The sequence below is a fragment of the Gossypium hirsutum genome, chromosome D10 (genome assembly GCF_007990345.1).
Source record: "Gossypium hirsutum isolate 1008001.06 chromosome D10, Gossypium_hirsutum_v2.1, whole genome shotgun sequence".
Classification (NCBI taxonomy): domain Eukaryota; kingdom Viridiplantae; phylum Streptophyta; class Magnoliopsida; order Malvales; family Malvaceae; genus Gossypium; species Gossypium hirsutum.
The window spans coordinates 66,773,689-66,779,827 of NC_053446.1; positions in this window are offsets into that span (position 1 = coordinate 66,773,689).

Consider the following 6,139-nt stretch of genomic DNA (forward strand, 5'->3'; position numbering starts at 1 on the left):
ACCAATAAAATAATTATTTTAAAGATAAAAATGAGAATAAAAAAGGGGGTAATATTGTAAAATGGAGGTTCCATAGAATTTACTAGAATCTCTTATTTGAATTGTGAATCTATAGTGAAAATTTAAAAGAGAACTTAAATATATAAAATTAATTGGTCAATTAAGTCTTAACTCGATTGGTATGTGCATTATTGTCAATGTAGGAGGGCGTAGACTCGAGTGCACTGAAGTACATAATCTTCCTATTTACGGCTTGAGGAGGAGCTATGTATAATTTTAAGTATTGTATCAAAAAAAGCAGGTACCTATGAGGAAATTGTTCACAAAATATTCAAAATCAATTATCAGTTCGCTTAAATTAGAATATAATCCTAACTCGATAGAGGTGCTCATGGGTCGGGCCAGGCCAGGCCCAGAAAAAAATTTTGGCCTGCATTCTAGGTTCGGCCCTGGCCCGACCTGAAATTTTGTCCAGACCCGGTCCGGAAAAAATTCCTAAGCCCGAGCCCGACCCGACCATACCCATTTTTTTAATAAACACCAAAAATTTATTTTAAAATAAAAAATAAAAAAATTCTAAAAATATTTTAAAATTAAAAAAATAAAAATAAATAAATATTTATTATATTCGAGCCGGGCCGAGCTCGGGCCAAAAAAGTGATGCCCGAGGCCGGTCCCGTTTTCTAAATGGGCCTCATTTTTTTGCCCAAACCCATATTTCGGGCCTATATTTTTACCGAACCCTCCCATATTTCGGGTGGGTCGTCGGGCCGGGCCGCCCGGCCCATGGGCACCTCTATAACTCGATAACTAAAAATGATTTAAATTGAAAATAATTTAAAATTACTTTTACATATCGAAAAAAAAGTACAAAAAATGAAAATAGATAAAGTTGATGACCTTTGGGAACTTCAAAAGGAACACAATATTCATGCATTATTGCACAGAACTTTAAAGATTTATTTCCATTTTTAGCTTCAAATGAGGAACAAGAATTGGTGATAATGTGATGTCTCGATATGAAGAGATATAAGAACAGGAACTAGTTAAAAATAATAATACAATCCCACTTTATTTATTTTTCTTTTCAATTTGATCCTATTTACCTTTAACATTTCCATGATTTATAGTTTGGCCATATTTAGTTCACAAGTCTAGTCATGCAAAAATAGAAAATAGAAAAATAATTAATTAGATTACGGTACATTTACGACATGGGTAAAAAATTTTATGTAATATTTGTAAAAATTTGATAATAAAAAAAAAAAGATCGAAGTTTTTTTGTTGAAATGATGAAATTCAAATATTGATATTCATGATACCTTACGTTCAAGGGCGAAGTTAGGAATTTTTTTTCAGGAGAGTCGAAATTAAATTGTAATTTTTACGATAGTAAAAATATAATTTTCAAATGATTAAATCAAAATTTTATCATTTTTAGGGGACAAAGTATAATTTTACCTTTTATTAATTTAAAATTTTAAAAATTTTAAAAGGCCAAAGTTTTCCATTTTAAGGGGCGGGCCAGGGCCCCTACCAGCCCCCCTAGATTCGCCCCTGCTTAAGTTCAAATCGGAAATTTTAAGGGTGTGAATCAATATTTTTGGAATCGGATTAGTAGTCAAACTAATTAGACTACCAGTCCCCAATTCGATTAATTCGTCCGGTTCAAAGCAGATAAATTAGTAAAAATTCAAAAAATATATAATATATAAATTCTGACTCAATAATTAATTCAACCATACCGATTTTCGAATCAACTGATTTTTTTATCACTCTTTGAATCGACATCCTAACTAGTTTTTTATCCAATCGATGAAACTGATGAATCCGATTGGTAGAAACAATTTTGAGCCTTCCATAAGCAAAACCTCAATGTTTTTTTGAGCCATATTTGAGCAATGAAACATGATAGACCCAAAAATCTCTAACGATGTTGATCTTGATAGCTTTTGCATCTTTTTTTTTTTAAGATAATCTTTGATGATTTTGATTTGGGGGGCCCATCCAACAATCATGTGGTTGAAATTGATGGGCTTATCATTAGGCACAAACGATCATGTGATGGAGAACTGAGGCCCAATCATTGTTGTTTGATTTTGGGCCCACATCATGGATCAAATGATTGATGTGGATTGGATCATATGTGATTGCATAGGGAACATGTTGGGCCTTAAAGCTATTGGATTAGCAATGCACACGTTTCCCATTAAGGGTAGAAAAGTTACAAATGTTGGCTAAATAATATAATTTCCAACTTGTCTTCAAAATTTTGATTTATTCAAACTTGAATTTTAAAAAAATATATTTGAATAAGTAAACCGAAATATTACTTGGTACATTCAAAATAACTTTAACTCGAAATATCCAAGACCCAAAAAAGCTTGAATCTAAAAATGACTCGTACCAAAAATTAGGGATGACAATGGAGAGAGGTGGGGACAGATATTGCCAGTCCACCACTTCTTCACAATTGGCACGTTCTACCCCACTACTCATACTTTTCCATGGTGGATGTTTAATTTTAAAAACTACTATCATCTGTTAGATACATTCATTTCTGTCTCACCTCGCTTTACTCTGTCTTAATTCAAACATAATTCTCTATGGCCTCAAAGAAAATAAACTTGAAATGGAAAACACCCATTGTATAGTTATATCTACTAAATTTTCTTTTTGCAATATTATCCTTCTAATAATTGTATATTTATAAAGGTAAAATTATAATTTCATATGATGGACAGCGTAGGGCAAACAATTGTCATAATCGCATCATATTCACCGTAAAAAAATCCATCTCGTCTCGCATCCATCTTTCAAAAAAAAAAGGCTTCATTTGAAATTGATTAATTTAAAATCGATCATGCGGTTCAGATTTTGTTATCCCTACTCAAAATTTGATCTAATCCCAAATTAACTTAATCAATCCATTTGATAAGGCTATTGGATAACATGTACAGTCCCCCACCAAAGCACCACAGTATAAAGCAGCTGAGATGTGGGCAAAAAAAAAAGAAGAAGAAGAAAGGCAGCTGAGAAAGTGAAAAATGATGTTCCCCCCCCACCAAAGCACCACAGTTTAAAGCAGCGGAGATGTGGGCAAAAAAAAAAAAAGAGAAGAAAGGCAGCTGAGAAAGTGAAAAATGATGTAAACCATTGAATTTTAGTAGGTTTTGCTTTGGCATTGGAGGGCTGAGTTTAAACCACTCGTTTTAGTATGCCACTCGTGTGGTTAAATTAATCATTTGGTCCAATGATTGGTCCTATAGAATCCGATTCGAATAAGTGTCGGATATGATTATATATAAATAATGAATACCAATATGTTGAAATGTAGATATATAATTATATTTGACACTTATTTGAATCCAGTATTGAAACATAAGAAATATGACTCGATTGAATCAAATGATTAATTTAATCTTACAATCCGATTAAATTAAATTCGAATCTAATCTAAATTTCAACTCGATTTTAATGAGAAGAAATCAACAATCCAACCCTGAAAATGGCTCAAGTTAGAAAAGATTCGAATCGCCAATTGAGTCATAGCTCGATTGACATCAACATCGTTGCTAGTGCAGGAGGACGTGGGTTATGGATAATTCTAGGCATTGTATCAAAAAGAGCATATATGATAAGAACATGTAATAAGATTAATGTTCAAAAAAGAAGCAGAAATGATGTGAACCTAAAACGACTTAGTGATTCAAAATTACCCAAAAAGATGTAAACTAGTAATTCAAAATTACTTAAAAAGATGTGAACTCTAAAAGAGCTAACAGAAAAAATCAAATCAATAAATTCAAATTATGCGAACCAAAATAACCTAAGCCCAAAATAAATTCAAACCCGAAATGACATCAAAATTTTAAAATCTGAATTGACTCGATCAAAAACTAACTCGAGCAATATTTAAAAAGAATTAGGGCTTAGGAGACCTTTGGCTCCAATTATATGATTGAGGGTCATAACAATAGCAACAATAATATAGTATTGTCTTTTTCTTTAGTTACAATTAAGAATTTTCTTCAAGGTAGCCGGGATTTTAATTATATATTTTATTTGTTAAAATGTAATTTGTCATAAATTAATTTATAATTCCATCATATTTGAAGGGATTAAATAAAAAAATTTATTTTTAAGGTCAAAATGTAATTTTACCATATATTAATCTGTATTTTTATTATTTGTGAGAAGACTGAAATGAACATTTCTCATTTTTAGGGGTAAATCCTCTACCCATCTCCTTGGATTCAATTTCACATTCACCTCTAACAATTAATTAATTAACGATTTGAATTAGATTTAATCATTAAAATCATTTTACCGCATGTTAATACTTGTAGTTGATTCATATTAAACTCATAAATCTTTAAAATTTTTTTGAGATTTTACAAAGATGTCAAACTAGTTCAATGATATGCAAAAATGGATGGAGAGAGAAAGTTCGACAAGAGATGAACTTTGAGACTTTACTTTTGCTTTTTAAAAGTGGTTCTACGGCCACTAACTTTGTTATTATGATACAATGTAACCGTTTTTTTCTTCTTTTTATTAATGAAAACTGGCTGGATATCTTTCAAAGAAGAAAAAAATTATTACAATCATTCACTTAATAATTTAACTCAATTAGCTAATTAGCCTATACGTAATTTTTATAAGTCAGAGACTCAAACTTAAACACACAAGATCGAAACTTCAACCACTTTTTTTTTCTTACGTCTTATGTTACTAGAAGCTTTCCAATCTCAAACTCTTTTCATTTTTTTTTCACCATTAAAAATGCAAAACCCAAAGACAAAATTGTCCCATTTTTCGTCGACGGTTAAACCAGCTAAACCACGGCTGAAACCTGCAAAAAGAAAATCCATAGTGAGCAGTCCCATGGTTGCAAGCATGTGTGCTATTCATGCAATCCTCGCCTCCAAAACACACACACACAACAAAAGTATTGCCATTTGCCACACGCAGTGAGCTTTTATCCAAGATGGTACACCAACCAAATCTTGTGATATATCCCTCAATAGGCTCATATAAATTGCCCTCTAACTAGTGTTGCCGCCATTGATATGAAACTTAAAACCTTTGAAACTGAGATGGAGAGTGAGAAGCAGCAAATAAATGGAGTTGGGTACTTTCAAATGCCACTTCATTATCCAAGATACACCATGAAGGATTATCAGAACATGCCTGAGTGGAAGCTTGATAGGCTTTTGGCTGAATATGGATTGTCAGCTACAGGTGATTTAGATTACAAGAGAAAGTTTGCAATGGGTGCTTTTCTTTGGCCTGATGATTTCCATGCTAACCAAAAGCCTAAGGCTTATTATGGTTATTAAGTAAAACCTTTGATAATATATATATATAGGTTTTGTAGTATTGTTTCATAATCTTGAATTCTGTATGTTCTAGTTTTACGTCTTCAAGAATCTTAAAAAGGTGTACCTGCCTTTGGTTCTTTGCTGATCATCTGGTGTTTTAATGAAAACATGTATACTCGTGTTTGATGCATAGTCTGACATGATATAATAATAAAACATTCTAAAGCATCATCAACTTATACATGAACTTTTAAAAGAAATCAAATCTATTGTATACAACACTTATACTCGAGTTTGAGTATCACCCGAAAACACAGGCCCCTCAACAGGTCAATATCGCCCTTGATAGAAGTTTGTCACTTGACTCTAATGAAAGCTCAAGTGCTTGAGGCTGCAAGAATAGATAACAGGTTCAACAAAGCAGGAGCACTTTATTGGGACAGACCATACGTAGCACACAGCTACCTACCAAGAAAATGTGAGCATTTATGCTTGGTAGGGTTCAACATTTAAGGCACCACTTGAACCCGCCACCTCTTCAAGCAACTTCAGGCACTCAGGTTATCATTACACAGGTTATCATTACAGTCGAGCGACAACCCCGACCGGAGACAAGGAGTTGAAAATCCCTTAGCAAATATGTGCTTTATAGGTTTTGACACTTCTATATTCATATTGTATTCATGTTTCGGGTGAAAACCGTGCAGACTCCCAACTATTTTTTCGTAAAAGACTGCCAAATTGAAACGATGAACAGTTGATAAATAGTTCCGTAAAACACAACAGAGCTATTAATTTGCCCCAGAAATAACTGG